Source organism: Aethalodelphis obliquidens, unplaced genomic scaffold (genome assembly GCF_003676395.1).
Source record: "Aethalodelphis obliquidens isolate GAN/ISIS:26980383/991018 unplaced genomic scaffold, ASM367639v1 scaffold1, whole genome shotgun sequence".
In the NCBI taxonomy this organism is placed as follows: domain Eukaryota; kingdom Metazoa; phylum Chordata; class Mammalia; order Artiodactyla; family Delphinidae; genus Aethalodelphis; species Aethalodelphis obliquidens.
In genome coordinates this window covers 61,350,669-61,371,072 of record NW_020837945.1, presented here as the reverse complement: position 1 = coordinate 61,371,072, position 20,404 = coordinate 61,350,669, and the positions used below count along the sequence as shown (strand labels likewise).

Sequence of the window (20,404 nt, the reverse complement as noted above, 5' to 3'; positions counted from 1 at the left end):
AAATACAATAACACAAGCATAAATTTTGAATATGCAAATTAGCATACCTAAATTTGAGTTCCATGCTCTTAATTTTTGTTTCATGGGGTACACAACTAAAATGTCACCCTTGAGTTGCACATCTTGAAGGGTAACTAAAAATATGCCTTCTAGTCAGAAGTGAGACAGAGCATTCCAGAATGAAAGTAACAGCATGGATCCATAACAAATCAAAAGGAATTCTGGGACTGTAAGACATTTCGTATGCCTGGGCATTATGATGGGCATGGGGAAATAATAGAAAACAAGCTAGAAAGCTATTCTACTGGAAAGGGAGATGTATAAACAAAGGAACAGCAAGATGAGATTTCCATTTTAATTAGATAATTCGCATCAATGGAGGATAAATTTGAAAGGTAAAGAACTGGAGGTTTAAACACAGAAGTATTTTAGAAATTTGAGTAAGAGATGATTAGGGTGTAAACAAGGGCCTGGTTATAAGGTATAGAGAAAAGGAAATAGATTTAGAACAAATTTTGAGGTAAAATTAGCAAGTCTTGGTGATAACTAGTTACGAGTTAAAAATCACTGAAGATAAAGTTCAGAGACCTAAACAAAACAGAGACCTAAAAAATACTTATAAAGAGGTAAGTTTACTTCTCTCATACATAATAGAAGTCAATTTAGGACTGGCTCCACTCTCATCAGGGACCCTGCTCCTTCCATCTCTCTACTATGTCATCCTTGATGTAAACCTTATTTCTCACAATCAAAGCTGGCTGCTGGAGCCTGAATCATCATCTCTATGTTACAGGCAGAAGAATGGAGGAATGACAAAAATGCTTCATGCTTCCTATCTTTAGAGAAGACTTCCTAGAAGACTTCTGCCCACATTTCAGTAGCCAAAACTCAGACACATTGCTAGACCTAGTTGAAAGGTAGGCTCAGAAATGTAATCTTTATTCCAAGTATCAGAATAAACATTTTGGGTCTTCATTAAAGAAGAGGAAAGTAGGGATAATGACTAGAGCTTCACAAATATTAATGGCCACCCTAATCACCTGGGGGTTTGCTTAAAAATGCAAACTGTGAGGAGGGGCTCAAGATTCTTCATTTCTTACAAATTCTTAGTGATTCCCTGGCTGCTGGTCTGTAAGCCATATTCTGAGTAGCAAGGTTATGCACCAGTGGTTCTCAAACATTAGTGTTCGTCAGGATCGGGGGACGTGGTGGCGGGGTGGGGGTGAAATGTGCTAAAAGAGATTTCTGGACCCCTCCCTCAGAGTGTCTGATTCAGTAGGGCCAAAGTGGGGTCTGGGAATTGGCATTTCCTAGAAGATTCCAGGGTATGCTGATGCCCCTGGTAGGTGGGACCACACAGGGAGAACAACTGCTATGACTTCTTGTTTTGATAACAGATTGGAGAGACACTGGACCACAAAGAGACATGGTATCAAGAGAGGGGGGGTGGTTTGTTGATATTTCTGCTTTCATTTTATTGTTTGTGATAGCAGTGCCATTTTATTCACACTCTCGCTGGATTAAAAACAAATGTCCACTATAAGCTGCTCTGAAATATTCTCAAGTTTTCTCCCTCTATATTTTCTCCACACTAGCCAGAATCCTAAACAGACTGAAATTCTTATTTAGCCAACCATCTGTACCTAGTTTCACAGTCTGTGAGTAAAATCAGTATGTAATACAAAGCAATTAAAATATCTTAGTGTCTCTAGCCAGAATGTCTCTCCCCATCTTAAAGGGATGTTTTCTTCTTAGCTGGAAAAATCAACCTACTCCACTCAATCTCTTGTTTGTTTTCTACGTCAAAATTAGTGGGTTACCTACTGATTATCAGACCTGGCCAATTAGTCTGATCATCTCATCACATATTTGCAACTTCTCCAGCTGTGAGAGTTACTTTTTATGTTGACTCTTTCAATAAAAACTCCCCAAGCTGAGACAAATGATGAGTAAAGTGATAAACACCCACCAGCAACTTAACCTGAATACTTATTTATAGCAGCACAACTGAGCCATGGGATAGAATGCAGGAAATGAATTGTGGTGCTGTATTTTGAGGCTCTGAGGAAGTCCACAGCTCCTGGCACACGTAAACAAAATTGGCGCTAATTTCAAATTGAATCTCATTACTATTGCAGGTGATATATATGAATCTATGAAAATAGATGAGATTAGGAAATGCCAAGATTTATTCATTTATGTCCTGGAGAGGTAGGAATAGGAGGAATAATTCGGCAAAGAAGTAGGATAAATAAGACAAATCCCCTTCACAAGAATGCATAATCTAACTTTGTCTATCCCTTATTCCTACATCCTCAGAGAAAGGTTTTCTTTTCCCTCAAATAAAACTCAGAGGTGTATTTGTTTCTCCATAGTTCCCTTCTATGTTCAGAGGGCAGCCGGGTAAAAGATTTGTCAAAGAAATCTCATAGTTTCAGCTTCTTCTACATGACTTCCTGGTTTTTAATGGACATAGCGGTTACATTCCAAAGAAACCCTAAAATAGAAAGAATTTAGCCTGCTGTCTTAAGTCTTTAATGAGGGCCACTTCTCTACGCATGGACACTTCAGGCTTTTATTTTCAAAAGAAAAGCCACCTTAGAAGCTCCATAAGAAAACAATAGTCTTAGGACAGACTGGAAAGCTAAAAGCATCCTAAAGGTCATTGAGACCCTGCCTGCATTAACAGGGTGGTTGGCAACAACCTTGTGCCTTGTTCAAAGCCTGCCGTCTCTCCAAGGCCTCCAACCTGTCCCCTCCAGCTTGCTCTCTGATCAGTGAGATTCTCTGTGTCTTTGCATAACGGTCATGGAATCCTAACAGCTGCAAAACATACTGAAAGGGGATTAACTAGATTGATTCCAGTTTACTGGCTGAAATACATGACTCAGAATGAGAATCTCAGATTAGTACTACAGATTGTCTTCCCAGATGCTAGGAAATTCAGACACCTATGTAATGCCTCTTGGAAAAGTATCATTTCCTCAAAGCTGCAGGAAAGAATACATAAACAATGAAGTGCTCAGAATTCCTCAATGGAGTTGTTCAGTTTCAGCCACATGAGTTCCAAGGACAATTATAAGGACCAAATCCATTCAGTGATATAATGACTCAATTTTCTTCAGAATACATCTAAGACCAATATAGGAAGAGACTGGATATGGACAAAAGAAAAAAAAACAAACCCACAAGATAATTTGCTAAATTAACTGATTAAACACAGAAACCACAGCTGGTTTCTAGTCATCTGGATGAGTTTGTGCATGGCTGACTCAGGCAATTTGGAGTGTGGGGTAGACCTAAGGAGTGTGGGAGCAGCAACATGTTTATTTGCGCTTAAATAGAAACACAGATAGCTAGTCCAAGCAAGAACTTCCTCCACAGAAAGAAACTGCAAATAACCCATCCCCTGGCTGCCAACTAGAGGCTTATTTTAGAAACAGTAAGTAGGAACAGGCTGCATGGCCAGTCTAGGAGAATTCAGAGGTGCTCCGCCCACACACCAGGCAATCATTAGCATGTCTACTCAGTTCTCAACCATGTAACGGCTGCAAACAGACAATAGTGGGAAACTGTCACAGAGAAAGAAAAAAAAGTCCTGGCAAAGCCTGTTAATTAAGAAAAGATGGAGGGGGATTTTTTTTAGAAAGCAATTCAACTCGAACAGAGGAAAAAGTTTCATAACACAGAGTTTTGAGAGAAAACGACTCAAAGGAAAATGAATCAGTAAAATATGTTATCATTCTGCAAGGTGAAACCACAGTTACTTGTTCCTCAAGCATTCATCGAACACTTACTAAGTACAATGCACCATGCTAAGTTCCATGAGGGGAAAAGAAATGAAATCAGACAATTTATACCCTTTGGCCAATTGGCATTTACTTGTGAGGATAAAATATGTATACCAACAACGGCTATATGCAAAATTACAAGTTTTGGTCACTTGTGAAATGGAACATGCCAGCTGTTCAGAACCGTTGCCTTATTATAAGCACATTGCCAGGTGAGCTTAAAAGGATGACAAGATGCCACCCTTGACTTTGGAAGAATAGGAATGTTAAATGTAGATTGTAGAGTCAGGTTGACTGTCTTTTTTTCATTTTCCTTTTCTTAAAACCCATCAACTCAGGAAAGTCCCCCTCTATATATTGATAGCTCACTCACACCACAAACTATGTGTCATTCACCCAGCAGACAGTTCAAGGCCGCTGTCTGGAATGGAGATATCAAGAACAATGCAAGCGCGAGAGCAGCCAAACAAGCCAGGTAAAATCAGCCCAACGCAAACAGAACCAAGGACGAAAGGCAAATGCAACTAGGACTCCTGAGGCACTTAATGGAAAAAAAAAGTTGTTTACAAAAAAAGGGAGAGTCATTACAGAATTAAAAATCAGATGACATTTGATGAGAAAAGGAGAATAAAAACAATTTACTGATTAATCATTATTACTCTTGATCACCACTTTATGAAGCAGTTCCATTTTACAGATTAATAAACTTGCTATTGAGCAGAGATAGGAATTTGCAGAACCAGAATTCACTTATCAGCCAGTGAGCTAACCACTATGCAATCCAGATTCCTACTATGTGGAAACTGCAAATAGATAGTGATAGCAATGGGTTCTAGACATTTCCATCCTATACCCATGTTTCTTCTCTTACTATAGGTTTTAGGTTGGGCCATGTGCATCAAGCTTCTATAGGCAAAGGATAGCACAGAATTCAAAGTGAATGGCATGTTCAGCCCACAGCAGACAGCAGACATTGTTGTACACCACCATTTTCAACCTGCCCAACTCCGTTTTGTCCCTCTTCTGGGAGTGTCTTCCTGGAGCCTTTGTTCTTGGGTAGGCTGGAGTACATGGAGAAAAATGAAGCTTAGCTATCACAAGTAATGCCCTGATGTTCAGAGAACCAGGCTTATACCTTCGAGAACAAAGTCCCTTCTTCAGAGCTGCTTCAGTACATCTAGCCAATAGCTACCTGGCCCTTTGTTCTCTGCAGGAAAGAGTTCAGGGTCCAGGCCTCACGCAGGCCTTTAATTCAAGTGAATGGACATAAAGGAGGTTGGGAATGAGGAATGCAACATTCAGTTAGGGCAGTTAGGGCAGTTGGGCCACTGTCTATTTGCAGGTTCCAATGACTGGCTTCAACCAGTTTTAAAAAATCGAGGTTGGGGACAGAGTGAAAAACATGATGAGAAATATCCTAGTTTCTCACATTTCTTAAGACTGGCTCTGAAATGGATCTGCTTAGTGTGTGGATGTGCATAAATGCTAATTATTTGAAAGGAACAACTCCTGGAACTGAGGCTCAATTTATTATTCTGTTGTTGTTTTTAATCTCCACGCTGAGTTTGCCTTCTAACACACCCAGAGAGTGTATCCAAGCAAGAGGCTGAGAAGGAGGGCAACAATGGAGTGGAGATGTGCTTAATGCAGACTCCACTAATAAATCACCGATAGTTAAGATATAGTTTGGATGATGGGCGGCAGATGGGAAGGAGGTACGTCAAATTGCTTTGCTCATATAGATTATTGGATTAACAAGGAAGCAGCAGGCAAGTGGCAAACTAGTGTAACAAATTGCTATCATTAAAAAGAAAAAATTGAACTTATCCCAGGATGGTAATAAGGCTCTGTAGGCCATTAGCCCTTGGGAGAGGTGCTTGAAGTGGGAATATCCCTCTGAGATGTTAATACAGAGAATGCTCTCCATGTTCCTCCTCCTCCCCTCACTGTTGTACCTAAGCACATCCTGGTGAGGGGAGGGGGAAGGGAGAAAGCCAGACTGCAGAGGGGAATGAATTAATGAGTGAGGCTATTAGCAGGCGCATACCCCGCCCAGTCAGTGATAAGCAGAAGTATATACACCACACCGTTCTGACAACTAATACTGGTTGCAACCAATACTTCCTTCTTTATTTGCCCACTCCATACCCTCTAACTTTTTATTTTGAAAATTTTCGAACCTACTGACAAGTTGCACTAGTAATAAAATGAGCACCTGATATTTTACAAGATTCACCAATTGTTAATATTTTGCCACATTTGCTTTGTCTTTCATTTTTCTTTTCCATTTTTGGTGAACTCTTAAGTGGTAGACATCAAAAGGCTGCAGTATGTATTTCTGAGAACAAGGTCATTCTCCTACATATTTACAATGGAATTTTCAGGAAATTTTAGCCTTGATAAGTAATATTATACAATATACAATCTATGTTCAAATTTCCCGAACTGTTCCAAAAATGTCTTTTATAGCTTTATAAAAAATCCAGGATTCAATCAAGAATTATGCATTGTTTAGTCATCATATTTGTTTAATAGTTTGTATTCTAGAACAATGCCTAGCCTTTCTTTTTAACTTTTAAGACACTGACATATTGAAGTGTCTAGACCAGTTGTTTTGCAGACTGTTTCTCAATTTAGATTTTTCTGATTGCTTCCTCATGATTAGAATAAGGTTAAACATTTTTGGCAGAACGTATTCTTTGTAGTACATCACATCAGGAGGCATATGTTGCCAGTTTGTCAAACTTGGTGATTGTAAGTTTCATCATTTGGTTAAGGTGATGCTATCACATTTCTCCATTATAAATGTAGCATGTTCCCTCTGTAATTAGTAAATAGTTCTGAAACTGGGTGATTATTAGATCAACATTTTATACAACAGTTTTAGCATGCTTTGATGATTTTTGCTTGAATCACTTATTACAGTGGTCATTGACAGCCTTAGAAAACCATCATTTAACATTCTTTCTACATTTATGAGTTACTATTCTTTTTTTTTTTTTCTTTTTGCGTTACGCGGGCCTCTCACTGTTGTGTCCTCTCAACCACTGCGCCACCAGGGAAGCCCGAGTTACTATTCTTTTGTAGAAATAAATATTTCTTTTTTTTCCATCCACTCCCATTGTTTTTGGTACCACTATGGCCTCGCAGAGATTTATTATAATCCATCCCTGCCATTACTTAAATTGATATTCTAGTTGTCTCAAATTTGGTCAATGGAAGCCCCTTTAATCTGGCATCCATGTTTTTATTTATTTATTTATTTTTGACATTTTCCTATCAGTGTTTGAGCACTTCTTTACTTTTTTTTTTTTTTTTTTTTGCGGTACGGCAGGCCTCTCTTTTTTTTGTCTCTTCTCCTGTTGCGGAGCACAGGCTCCGGACGCGCAGGCTCAGCGGCCATGGCTCATGGGCCCAGCTGCTCCGCAGCATGTGGGATCTTCCCGGACCGGGGCACGAACCCGTGTCCCCTGTTTCGGCAGGCGGACTCTCAACCACTGAGCCACCAGCGAAGCCCACTTCTTTACTTTTTGATTCAATTCAATACTCCTGGCTCACCTTGTACTTCACTGCCCCAGACTTAGGGTCAGTCAGTTTTCCAGGTAGTCCTGATTCCTTTGAATGGAAAGTGGTAGTTAGAAACCAAGATCAGGGTGATAAATACATTAACTGTTACTTAAGTGTAATTGTTCTAAGCACTTTCTTTGTACCCAGCAAGAAAATATATATTTTGATAAAGTCATGAGTTTGTACTTCCAATTCTAATCCAATACAACAGAGTTCTCCTTCCCCCTTTCCATATTTTTTTACCACTCTCCTACCATTAGAACTCTATGCCCCGCCCCAAACACCAATATATTTGCTCATTTGCTCAATTCTGCAATACACACAAAATAGTTTCAAACGATTCCACCACCAATAGTTTCTTTTCATCTTTAGAAAATATCCTACTGAAGGTGGGATGCAATCAGAGTACAGTGTTCAAAATTTACTTGAATTAATTCTGGCTTTGCTTCTTTGTGTTCATATTATCAATTTGACATACAGTTCAATTCATGTGTTTCTATATGTATTCAATTTCTAGATTTTACTATATGCTTGATAAATTAACAATGTTTTCTGAATATGCAAAACATTAATGTGGTTTAAAAGTGAAAACTAGATTGAAAGGTAAACTTAGAAAAATATTATTCCCTGTATTATTGCTTTATTTTCACCCTTCCCCAATAGTCAACCAATTTCTTTAGTTTCTGTTTTAACAATCTTGTGTTTCCCTTTGAAGATATTTATTTGTTTATATGTCTGTGTATTCTGATTTCCTTTTCTTTGTTACAAAAATGGTAGCAGACTATTTTTACCTTGTTCTTTTCCCTTTCAGTGTATTTTGAAATTAGAAGCTTCTTTCTAAATTCCTTTGCTCTGTTTTATTCAACTTCTCAGGCAATGAAATCATATCTCAGCTCCAGGTAAAATGAGTGCTTCTTGTAAAAAGGAGTTAAGAACATGAAAGCGATATGGGTTGTGTTTAACTGACACAGGGATTTAATGTGCATGTATTTCACTTAATATATTTCTAAGTGTGGTTCAAATGGTCCCTCAAGTCAGAAGCAGGCAAGGGTGCTCATTAAAATTCTTATTCCAAAGTTCCACTCCAGATCTACCTAATCAAACTGTCTGTAGGGTATAGCTGAGGAATATGCATTTTCAAACTCCTGGGTGATTCCATGGACCTTCAGAGAAACTTAGGCTATTATGAGAGGAATAAGTGACTGGGAAAGCCACAAACATGACTTATTGTCATGACAAAGTCTTTTCACTCAAGTGTCTAAGACCTAAGTCTGCTTTTCCTCTAAGGGCATGAAATTTTTCTTTTTAAATAAGAATTTGGTTTCTTTTGGAGTAAGGTCTGAGCCCATCTCCTTTGCTGGGGTAAGCCAGCTACATAAACTCTGTATTCTTCTTGGATCTTTGAGATGAATCAGAGAGTTGGATGGAGCACACTAGAACCACACAGAACCTTCCTCTAACCTCTAAACCTCAGGGTAGAGTTTCCAGGGAACACAGTGGCATTCCAAATGTTCAGGTTTCAATCCGTGTAACATTTTAGCCAGTGGAAACCAGGGGAAACAGGTGGGTGCTAACTTTAAGTATCTCAAAACTCTACCATTTCCATTGCTTCTCCCACCTTCCCTAGCCCTTCCATATTCTCCAGTATGGATTTGAATATGCCTATCTAAAGTTAAATGTTTTATTAAAAAATGGGATACTCTTGGGAGGAAGGTAAGGGAAATGAATCATCTATTCCATTTTGAAGCTGTGAAAACTGAGATGCAGAGAAGCAGTGTGAATGAAAGGCTAGATGGCTGGAGCAACCTTCCAGATACTGGGGGAGCCCTTCACAACACTGTGAAGTAGGTAAACCTTGTCTTTAATCACTCAATTTTAACAGTCAGTGTTTATCAGTTACCTACTATAAGCCAAGGACTTTGCTCCATGCTTTCCCTACTTTAGCTCATTACTTTTTATACCACATTTATGAAGCAGATACTATCACCATCTGTCTCTTACAGGTGAATACACTGCAACTTAAAGATGGTGTTACTTGTCCAATTCTCATAGCAAAGCAAGAGCTAAATCTATGTTGCTCTAACCAGAACCCAAGTCCTTAACTGCTGCATAACTGAAAAGGGCTTCCAGAAACATGTTTCTTTACGATACTAACCCAGGTGCTCAGTGTCACAACCTGTTAACTGCAGGTCTAAGGATCTCCACTTAACAGTTGACAACTTCTACCCCTCAAATTCTAAAGAGGCAGGGATTCAAGAAACTCTGTTGTGACCTTAGCCAAACTGCTGTGCTTTCCCAGGATTCAGTGTCCTCATTCTGTAAAAACAAGAAGGAAGGATAAAAAATTTTTTAAGTACACATATATATGTATATATATGTATATATATATAGCTCTTTCACTTCTGATAGCCTATAATCCAAATACCTGATTTACATTTTCACACTATAGTTTTGCTTGCTTCCTCTTTATTGTCTTAATATTTTAATGTGCCCCTCTTTATTCCCAAAGGCATCTGAATTCCAAAAGAGGCTAATATATTAACTCAAAGAAATGAGTTTCTAATAGAGCAAATTTCCAGACAGAGAATCCAATGAGTATTGAAACACTTGTATCCTGATTATATTTCTTTTCTCGTTCTGAGGATGGCTATGTTCAGAAAAACGCTCTCAGAGATAAGGCTGGATAAAATGGAAACCAGGCCCAGCTCCCTGAAACAGGGTTGGCAGAAATGAGGTGAGAACACAGGGCCCACAAGCCAGCTGGCATACATGGCAGGGGTCCCTCCCAGGCATCAGAGATTCAGGGGAACCATAGAAACCATATGTGTGAGAAACACTGGCAGAGAAGAGGGATAGCATATCAGAATTGTTTCCACGTGGGGTAAATCCCAGGAGATTTGATGTGATGGTGGTTTCCAGGACCCTGTCTTCCAGTACTGGGGAACAGAAACTCCTCTGCACCCCACCAACTAATGAGACAAGAACCACTTCTCTCATCCTCACCTCTGCCTGGTCTTTTCTGTTTCAGAAACATCTCTGCTGACAGTTGGCTGAATAGAAATGACCTAGCAATTTTAAGATTTGTGATGGCAAGACAGACATTATTTTGTCATGCCTCACAGTTCATGGCTCTGCTATATAGTAGGTAATAACTGTATACTGTATTAACTGAAGATACAGAATGAAGTCAAATTTCCAAGTTGGAGAAACCCAGTTTATCTTCTCGGTGAAATGAGACAATATGTAGCCGCAGCTCTTTTTTTTTTTTTTTTAACATCTTTATTGGCGTATAATTGCTTTACAATGGTGTCTTAGTTTCTGCTTTATAACAAAGTGCATCAGTTATACATATATATATATTCCCATATCTCTTCCCTCTTGCGCCTCCCTCCTTCCCACCCTCCCTATCCCACCCCTCTAGGTGGTCACAAAGCACCAAGCTGATCTCCCTGTGCTATGTGGCTCCTTCCCACTAGCTATCTATTTTACATTTGGTAGTGTATATACGTACATATTACTCTCTCACTTTGTCCCAGCTTACTCTTCCACCTCCCCATGTTCTCAAGTCCATTCTCTATGTCTGCATCTTTATTCTTGTCCTGCCCCTAGTCTCTTCAGAACCTTTTTTTTTTTTAGATTTCATATGTATGTGTTAGCATACAGTATTTGTTTTTCTCTTTCTGACTTACTTCATTCTGTATGACAGACTCTACGTCCATCCACCTCACTACAAATAACTCAATTTTGTTTCTTCATAAGGCTGAGTAATATTCCATTGTATATATGTGCCACATCTTCTTTATCCATTCATCTGTTGATGGACACTTAGGTTGTTTCTATGTCCTGGCTATTGTAAATAGAGTTGCAATGAACATTGTGGTACATGACTCTTTTTGAATCATGGTTTTCCCAGAGTATATGCCCAGTAGTGGCATATACAGGGCATTGTTGGGTTGTATGGTAGTTCTATTTTTACTTTTCTAAGGAACCTCCATACTGTTCTCCATAGTGACCATATCAATTTACATTCCCACCAACAGTGCAAGAGGGTTCCCTTTCCTCCACACCCTCTCCAGCATTTATTATTTATAGATTTTTTGATGATGGCCATTCTGACTGGTGTGAGGTGATACCTCATTGTAGTTTTGATTTCCATTTCTCTAATGATTAGTGATGTTGAGCATCCTTTCAGGTGTTTGTTGGCAATCTGTCTATCTTCATTGGAAAAATGTCTATTTAGGTCTCCTGCTCTTTTTTGGAAGGGGATGTTTGTTTTTTTGATACTGAGCTGCATGAGCTATTTGTAAATTTTGGAGATTAATCCTTTGTCACTTGCTTCATTTGCAAATATTTTCTCCCATTCTGAGGGTTGTCTTTTGGTCTTCTTTATGACTTCCTTTGCTGTGCAAAAGCTTTTAAGTTTCATTAGGTCCCATTTGTTTATTTTTGTTTTTATTTCCCTTTCTCTAGGAGGTGGGTCAAAAAGGATCTTGCTGTGACTTATGCCATAGAGTGTTCTGCCTATGTTTTCCTCTAAGAGTTTTATAGTCTCCGGCCTTACATTTAGGTCTTTAATCCAGTTTGAGTTTATTTTTGTGTATGGTGTTAGGGAGTGTTCTAATTTCATTCTTCTACATGTAGCTGTCCAGTTTTCCCAGCACCACTTATTGAAGAGGCTGTCTTTTCTCCATTGTATATTCTTGCCTCCTTTATCAAAAATCAGGTGACTATATGGGCATGGGTTTATCTGTGGGCTTTCTATCCTGTTCCATTGACCTGTATTTCCGTTTTTGTGCCAGTACCATACTATCTCGATTACTGTAGCTTTGTAGTATAGTCTGAAGTCAGGGAGCCTGATCCCTCCAGCTCCGTTTTTCTTTCTCAAGATTGCTTTGGCTATTCGGGGTCTTTTGTGTTTCCATACAAATTGCGAAACTTTTTGTTCTAGTTCTGTGAAAAATGCCATTGGCAGTTTGATAGGGATTGTACAGAATCTGTAGATTGCTTTGGGTAGTTGAGTCATTTTCACAATGTTGATTCTTACAATCCAAGAACATGGTAAATCTCTCCCTCTGTTTGTATCATCTTTAATTTCTTTCATCATTGGCTTATAGTTTTCTGTATACAGGTATTTTGTCTCCTTATTTAGGTTTATTCCTAGGTATTTTATTCTTCTTGTTGCAATGGTAAATAGGAGTGTTTCCTTAATTTCTCTTTCAGATTTTTCATCATTAGTGTATAGAAATGCAAGAGACTACTGTGCATTCATTTTGTATCCTGCTACTTTACCTAATTCACTGATTAGCTCTAGTAGCTTTCTGGTAGAGTCTTTAGGATTTTCTATGTATAGTATCATGTCATCTGCAAACAGTGACAGCTTTACTTCTTCTTTTCCAATTTGGATTCCTTTTATTTCTTTTTCTTCTCTCATTGCTGAGGCTACAACTTCCATAACTATGTTGAATAATAGTGTAAGAGTGGACAACATTGTCTTCTGCCTGATCATAGAAGAAATAGTTTCAGTTTTTCACCATTGAGAACAATGTTGGCTGTGGGTTTTTCATATATGGCCTTTATTATGTTGATGTAAGTTCCCTCTATGCCCACTTTCTGGAGGGTTTTTATCATAAATCGGTGTTGAATTTTGTTGAAAGCTTTTTCTGCATCTATTGAGATGATCATATGGTTTTCTCCTTCAATTTTTTAATATGGTGTATCACATTGATTGATTTGCGTATACTGAAGAATCCTTGCATTACTGGGATAAACCCCACTTGATCATGGTGTATGACCCTTTTAATGTGCTGTTCAATTCTGTTTGCTAGTATTTTGTTGAGGATTTTTGCATCTAAATTCATCAGGGATATTGGCCTGTAGTTTTCTTTCTTTGTGACATCTTTGTCTGGTTCTGGTGTCAGGGTGATGGTGGCCTCATAGAATGAGTTTGGGAGTGGTCCTCCCTCTGCTATATTTTGGAAGAGTTTGAGAAGGATAGGAGTTAGCTCTTCCCTAAGAGTTTGACAGAATTAGCCTGTGAAGCCATCTGGTCCTGGGCTTTTGCTTGTTGGAAGATTTTTAATCACAGTCTCAGTTTCAGTGCTTGGAATTGGTCTGTTCATATTTTCTGTTTCTTCCTGGTTCAGTCTTGGAAGGTTATACCTTTCTAGGAATCTGTCCATTTCTTCCAGGTTGTCCATTTTATTGGCATAGAGTTGCTTATAGTAGTCTCTTAGGATGCTTTGTATTTCTGCAGAGTCTGTTGTAACTTCTCCTTTTTCATTTTGGATTTTATTGATTTGAGTCCTCTCCCTCTTTTTCTTGATGAGTCTGGCTAATTGTTTATCAATTTTGTTTATCTTCTCAAAGAACCAGCTTTTAGTTTTATTGATCTTTGCTATTGTTTCTATTTCATGTATTTCTGCTCTGATCTTTATGATTTCTTTCCTTCTGCTAACTTTGGGTTTTGTTTGTTCTTTCTCTATTTCCTTTAGGTGTAAGTTTAGATTGTTTATTTGAAATGTTTCTTCCTTCTTGTAGTAGGCTTGTATTGGTATAATCTTCCCTCTTAAAGCTGTTTTGCTGCATCCCATTGGTTTTGGATTGTCGTGTTTTCATAGTCATTTGTCTCTAGGTATTTTTTTAATTTCCTCTTTAATTTCTTCACTGATCTCTTGGTTATTTAGCAATGTATTGTTTAGCCTCCATGTGTTTGTGTTTTACGTTTTTTTCCTGTAATTCATTTCTACTGTCATAGTACTGTGGTCAGAAAAGGTGCTTGATATGATTTTAATTTTCTTAAATTTACTGAGGCTTGATTTGTGACCTAAGATGTGATCTATCCTGGAGAATGTTCCTTGTGCACTTGAGAAGAAAGTGTAATCTGTTGCTTTTGGATGGAATGTCCTATAAATATCAATTAAATCTATCTGGTCGACTCTGTCATATAAAGCTTGTGTTTCCTTATTAATTTTCTGTTTAGATGATCTGTCCATTGTTGTAAGTGAGGTGTTAAAGTCCCCCACTATTGTTGTGTTAATGTTGATTTCCTCTTTTATAGCTGTTAGCAGTTGCCTTATGTATTTAGGTGCTCCTATGTTGGGTGCATATATAGTTATAATTGTTATATCTTCTTCTTGGATTGATCCCTTGATCATTATGTAGTGTCCTTCTTTGTCTCTTGTATCATTCTTTATTTTAAAGTCTATTTTATCTGATATGAGTATTGCTACTCCAGCTTTCTTTTGATTTCCATTTGTGTGGAATATCTTTTTTCATCCCCTCACTTTCAGTCTGTATGTGTCCCTAGGTCTGAAGTGGGTCTCTTGTAGACAGCATATATATGGGTCTTGTTTTTGTATCCATTTAACCAGTCTGTGTCTTTTGGTTGGAGCATTTAATCCATTCATACTTAAGGTAATTATTGATATATATGTTCCTATTACCATTTTCTTAATTGTTTTGGGTTTGTTTTTGTAGTGCTTTTCTTCTCTTGTGTTTCCCACTGAGAGAAGTTCTTTTAGCATTTGTTGTAGAGCTGGTTTAGTGGTGCTGAACTCTCTCAGCTTTTGCTTGTCTGTAAAGCTTTCGATTTCTTCATCAAATCTGACTGAGATCCTTGCTGGGTAGAGTAATCTTAGTTGTAGTTTTACCCTTTCATAACTTTAAATATGTCCACTCCCTTCTGGCTTGCAGAGTTTCTGCTGAAAGATCAGCTGTTAACCTTATGCAGATTCCCCTGTATGTTATTTGTTGTTTTTCCCTTGCTGCTGTTAATATTTTTTCTGTGTATTTAATTTTTGATAGTTTGATTAATATGAGTCTTGGCATGTTTCTCCTTGTATTTATCCTGTATGGGACTCTCTGTGATTCCTGGACTTGACTGATTATTTCCTTTCCCATAAAAGGGAAGTTTTCAACTATAATCTCTTCAAATAATTTGTCAGTCCCTTTCTTTTTCTCTTCTGCTTCTGCGACCCCTATAATTCGAATGTTGGTGCATTTAATGTTGTCCTAGAGGTCTCTGAGACTGTCTTCAATTCTTTTCATTCTTTTTTCTTTATTCTGCTCTGTGGTAGTTATTTCCACTATTTTACCTTCCAGGTCACTTATCCATTTTTCTGCCTCAGTTATTCCACTATTGATTCCTTCTAGAGAACTTTTAGTTTCATTTATTGTGTTGTTAATCGTTGTTTGTTTGCTCTTTATTTCTTCTAGGTCCTTGTTAAACCTTTCTTGTATTTTCTCCATTCTATTTCCAAGATTTTGGATCATCTTTACTACCATTACTCTGAATTCTTTTTCAGGTAGACTGCCTATTTCCTCTTCGTTTGTTTGGTCTGGGGGTTTTTATGTTGCTCCTTCATCTGCTGTGTATTTCTCTGTCTTCTCATTTTGCTTAACTTACTGTGTTTGGGGTCTCCTTTTCGCAGGCTGCATGTTCATAGTTCCCATTGTTTTTGGTGTCTGCCCCCAGGCATAAGGTTGGTTCAGTGGGTTGTGTAGGCTTCCTGGTGAAGAGGACTGGTACCTGTGTTCTAGTGGATGAGGCTGGATCTTGTCTTTCTGGTGGGCAGGACCAAGTCCAGTGGTGTGTTTTGGGGTACCTGTGACCTTTTTATGATTTTAGGAAGCCTTTCTGCTAATGGGTGGGGTTGTGTTCCTGTCTTGCTAGTTGTTTGGCATATGGTGTCCAGCACTGTAGCTTGCTGGTCGTTGGGCTGGAGTTGGATTTCAGCGTAGAGTTGGAGAGCTCTGGGAGAGCTTTTGCCGTTTGATATTACATGGAGCTGGGAGGTGTCTGGTGGACCAATGTCCTGGACTTGGCTCTCTCACCTCAGAGGCACAGGCCTGACATCAGGCCAGAGCACGAAGACACTGTGAGCCACATGGCTCAGAAGAAAATGGAGAAAGAAAGAAAGAAAGAAAGAAAGAAAGAAAGAAAGAAAGAAAGAAAGAAAGAAAGGAAGGAAGGAAAGAAGGAAAGAAGGAGGAAGGAAGGAAGGAAGGAAGGGGGAGAAAGAGAGAAAGAAAGAAAGAAAGAGAAGCAAAGAAGGAACATAAGAAAGAAAGAAAAGAAAGTTATTAAAATTAAGAATAAAAAATATTAAAAAGTAATAAAGAAAAGAAGAGAGCAGCCATATCAAAAAGAAAATCCATCAATGATAACAAGCCGTAAAAAGTATGCTAAAAAAAAAAAAAAGGGACAGATAGAACCCTAAGACAAATGGTAAAAACAAAGCCATACAGATGAAATCACACAAAGAAGCATACACATACACACCCAAAAAAAAAACAGAAAAAGAAAAAATATATATATCTATATTTAAAAAAAAAAAGGAGAAAGAGAGTAACCAAATCAATAGACAGATCTACCAATGATAGTAAACTCTAAATACTAAACTAAGATAAACATAAAACCGGAACCAAATTAGATGCAGAAAGCAAACCCAAATCTAGAGTTGCTCCCAAATTCCACAGCCTCAATTTTGGGATGATTTGTTGTCTGTTCAGTTATTCCACAAACGCAAGATACATCAAGTTGATTGTGGATATTTAATCCACTGCTCCTGAGGCTGCTGGGAGAGATTTCCCTTTCTCTTCTTTGTTTGCACAGCTCCTGGGGTTCAGCTTTGGATTTCCACCTCTGCATGTAGGTTGCCTGAGGGTGTCTGTTCTTCGTTCAGACAGGATGGGGTTAAAGTAGCAGCTGATTCGGGGGCTCTGGCTCACTCAGGCTGGGGGGAGGGAGGGGTACGGAATGCGTGGCTAACCTACGGCGGCAGAGGCTGTCGTGATGTTGCAACAGCCTGAGGTGCACCGTGTGTTCTCCCGGGGAAGTTGTCCCTGGATCATGGGACCCTGGCAGTGGCAGGCTACAAAGGCTCCTGGGAGGGGAGGTATGGATAGTGGCCTGTGCTTGTACATAAGCTTCTTGGTGGCTGCAGCAGCCTTAGCATTTCATGCCCGTCTCTGGTGTCCGCACTGATAGCTGTGGCTCGTGACCATCTCTGGAGCTTGCTTAGGCATTCTCTGAATCCCCTCTCCTCTCACACACCAAAACAATGGTCTCTTGCCTCTTAGGCAGTTCCAGACATTTTCCTGGACTCCCTCCCAGCTAGCTGTCGTGCACTAGCCCCCTTCAGGCTGTGTTCACGCAGCCAACCCCAGTACTCTCCCTGCAATCTGACCTCCAAAGCCCGAGCCTCAGCTCCCAGCCCCCACCCTCCCCTACGGGTGAGCAGACAAGCCTCTCCAGCTGGTGAGTGCTGGTAAGCATCGATCCTCTGTGTGGGAATTTCTCTGCTTTGCCCTCTGCACCCCTACTGCTGCACTCTCCTCCGTGGCTCTGAAGCTTCCCCCCCACCCACCATCCATCTCCACCAGTGAAGGGGCTTTCTAGTGTGTGGAAACCTTTCCTCCTTCACAGCTCCCTCCCCGAGGTGCAGGTCTCATCCCTATTCTTTTGTCTCTGTTTTTTCTTTTGCCCTATCCAGGTACTTAGGGAGTTTCTTGCCTTTTGGGAATTCTGAGGTCTTCTGCCAGCGTTCAGTAGGTGTTTTGTAGGAGTTGTTCCATATGTAAATGTATTTCTGATGTATTTGTGGGGAAGAAGGTGATCTCCTCGTCTTACTCCTCCACCACCTTGAAGGTCTCCCACCCCAGCTCTTTAATATTGCTTGAAATTCATTCAGTCATTCAACAAATATTTATTGAGTGCTTACTTATGTACCAGGCACTCTATTAGAAGCTGAGGCAGTATACAAGTCGGGTAGTAAGTCCTGCCCTCTTGGAGTTGATTACGTATTGGTGGAGGCAGGAAATGAACATGTAAACAAACAAATAAGAATTTCAGATAATGAGAATTGCTATGAATAAAATTATGATATTGTGATTTGTAAGAAAAATATATAACTGGTTATTCAGATGACCAAAATATATTCCTCACATATATTTGTTCTTCCTCCACAGTTCAGATTTTTTAAGTGTTAAAGTTGTCTTTTGTTATGTTAATGAGATCACTTTGTAAAAGCACCTAAGGATGGGGGCTGGTGCCAGTGAGGGCAACCTTGTGATTAGAGGGCTGAAACTTTCAGTCCTACTCCCTGACCTCCAGCGGGGGAGAGAGATTGGAGTTTGAGTTCATTCACCAATGGCCAAGGATTTAATCAACAATGCCTACATCATGAAGCCTCCATGAAAGCAACAAAGGATGAGTTTGAAGAGCTTCTGGGTTGATAAACAGATGGAGATTTGAGGAGAATGGTGTGCTCCGAGGAGGCACGGAAGCTCCATGCCCTTTCCCCACACCTTGCCTTATGCATCTCTTCCGTCTGCCTGTTTCTGAGTTATAACCTGTTATAATAAACCCATGATCTGGTAAGTAAAATGTTTCTCTGAGTTTTGTAAGCCACTCTGGCAAATCAGTGGAAACCCAGAAGGAGGTCATGGGAACCTCCAATCTGCAGCCAGCTGCTCAGAAGCAGAGGTTACAACCTGGGCTTGTAACTGGCAACTGTAACGGGGTGAGGGGCAGATTTAGGGGGTTAAGCACAAGAAGTCTTGTAGGACTGAACCCTTAACCTGTGGAGTCTGAAGCTATCTCCAGGTAGTGTCAGAATTGAATTGAATTACAGGACATTAAAGTGGTGTCTGAAGCATTGCTTGTTGGTGGTGGGGAAAACCCAAACCCCATATTGGAATGGGGTCCACAAACCCTAATGAAAAATAAAACAGGAAGTTGTATAGAAAACAATTGAGATAGGGCAGGGGAAATACCTTAGGCAGGAGAATCTGGGAAAGCCTATGAGCACATGAAGTTCTAAGAAATCCTGAGCATATTGGACATGGCCTTTAACTAAGGAGGGTCTTAGTGAAGCTTCGAAATTATTTCTAAATTCATCAAGAACTTTTTATAGTAGTATAAAAGTAATACATGCACCTACTAAAACATTTTTAGAGCATAGTAGGATATAAAAAGCCCAGCCCTACTCCTCAGGGCAATATTATTAACCATTTTCTTGTGTATTTTTAAAAATCCCTATCTTTGTATATATAAATGCTTGTATATGAATAACCTTTATATACAAATGGCAACATATTAGCTTACTCTTCTGAACCACTGAGATCCCCCTTCAAGAACGAACTTCTTGCCCAGTTCCAAGGGACACGATGAGCTGACAGCCTCCAGCATTTAAGGTCAGCTTCAGCATTTGAGCCAACAGTGGTTCCATCAATGACTGAGCCAAATTATGGTACAAAGGCCTACCCATTTCTACTCAACTGACACTTCTCTAATGAGGCACGTTTAAGTTACATCTGTTTTTACTTTGCTTTGCTTTGTTTTGCTATTAAAAACAATGTAGCAATTAGCATCTATAAACATACATGCATGGGTGCCTATTTTTCTCCACCCTCTAATACTGTTCACGATCTAATTTTAATCTGATAGCACTTCACTGATGCTTTATTTTGCAACGTCATGATTATGAGTATGTTCAGAATTATTTTATATCTTACTCACCATTTGTATTTATCTCTGAACTTCCTCTTTGTGCTCTTTGCCTTTTTTTTTTCTTCTTCTTTGCGTTACGCAGGCCTCTCACTGTTGTGGCCTCTCCTGTTGCGGAGCACAGGCTCCGGACGCGCAGGCTCAGAAGCCATGGCTCATGGGCCCAGCCGCTCCGCAGCATGTGGGATCTTCCCGGACCGGGGCATGAACCCGTGTGCCCTGCATCGGCAGGCGGACTCTCAACCACTGCGCCACCAGGGAAGCCCTCTTTGCCTTTTTAATACCAGGTTGTTGGTGTTTTTCTTATTGATTTGCTGGAGTGTTTTGTAAAAGAAATAAACTCTTTTCCATAAACATTGCAAATACTTGTTCCTGTTTGTGGTTTGATTTTTAAAATTTTAATGGCATTTTCCCCATTCAGTAGTCTTAATTTGTGTGTAGTCAAATTTATCATTTTTCCAATATAGCTTCTTAGTTTTGTGTCATGGTTATAAAGTTCTTCTCAGCTCCAGTAATATTTTCAAAATAAGTCTTTATC

General features: G+C 39.4%; 1 long non-coding RNA gene across 4 annotated transcripts in view; it reads right to left on the bottom strand.

Moving 5' to 3' along the window:
* Window positions 1-7,210: 7,210 nt before the first annotated feature.
* Window positions 7,211-20,404, bottom strand: part of LOC113619817 (uncharacterized) — a 198,060-nt gene continuing 184,866 nt past the window's right edge. For 3 of the 4 annotated variants that reach the window (XR_003432545.1, XR_003432544.1, XR_003432546.1), the window contains 2 exons: window positions 9,514-9,674; window positions 7,211-7,406 (listed from right to left, as the gene is read on the bottom strand). This is a non-coding gene — a long non-coding RNA (uncharacterized LOC113619817). Of the gene's footprint in view, window positions 7,407-8,149; window positions 8,273-9,513; window positions 9,675-20,404 lie in introns of all 4 variants that reach the window. The other variant, XR_003432548.1, reaches the window with a different exon arrangement.